At 74.2% G+C, this 710-nt stretch overlaps 1 non-coding gene across 1 annotated transcript; it reads left to right on the forward strand.

Annotated features, from left to right (window-relative positions):
• The first annotated feature begins 346 nt into the window (after positions 1-346).
• On the forward strand, positions 347-417 carry TRNAG-UCC. The gene has a single exon. It is a non-coding gene; the product is annotated as a tRNA-Gly (tRNA).
• Positions 418-710: the final 293 nt, after the last annotated feature.

Raw genomic sequence — 710 nt, forward strand, 5'->3', positions numbered from 1 at the left:
AGTGGCCTCGCCCAGCGCCCGGTGGAGTAGGGCTTTGGCCAGCTGGGTGCTGGAAGCTGCGTGCCCCGCGTTGCCCGCCGGGGGTGAGGGCGGAGGCGTTGGCGGCCGCGGCGAGGAGCGAAGGGCCGGAGGGCCGCAAGGCGGCGGGGCGCCGCCTGGGGCGGTGGGGCCGGTGGATCGCGGCGACGGCGTAGCGCGCTGGCGGGCGCGCGCGTGGCTGCTGGGGCGCCGGCGGCGGCGCAGAGCCTCCGGCTGCCGGGCGTCGGGGCAGGATGCGGAGGCGGCGGCGGCGAGAGTATGCTGGGGCGAGCCGGGGCCGGCGTGTGGCGGCCGCCCGGGCTGTGGAGCGTTGGTGGTATAGTGGTGAGCATAGCTGCCTTCCAAGCAGTTGACCCGGGTTCGATTCCGGCCAACGCAGCCAGCTGACCTTTTGCTGAGTTCCAGCGCCCTCCGGGCAGGGGCGTTCGGGGGACAGAGAGGTGGAGCAGGGAGCCCAGCCCGCTGGCCGCGGCTTTGGCGCGTGTGCGAGAAGCGGCGGCGCGCAGTGTTTTGAGGGTGCTGAAAGCAGACGGCAGGCCAGGGCAGGCGGCTGGACTTGCAAAGGCCGGGTGTGGGCAGCAAGGTGGCGCGGGGCGGGTGGCATGGAGGCGCGGGGCTCACCAGGAGCAGGCGAGGGCTGAACCCCGACGCTCCCTGGTGGTCTAGTGGTT

The sequence above is a fragment of the Capra hircus genome, unplaced genomic scaffold, assembly GCF_001704415.2.
Source record: "Capra hircus breed San Clemente unplaced genomic scaffold, ASM170441v1, whole genome shotgun sequence".
NCBI classification, from domain to species: domain Eukaryota; kingdom Metazoa; phylum Chordata; class Mammalia; order Artiodactyla; family Bovidae; genus Capra; species Capra hircus.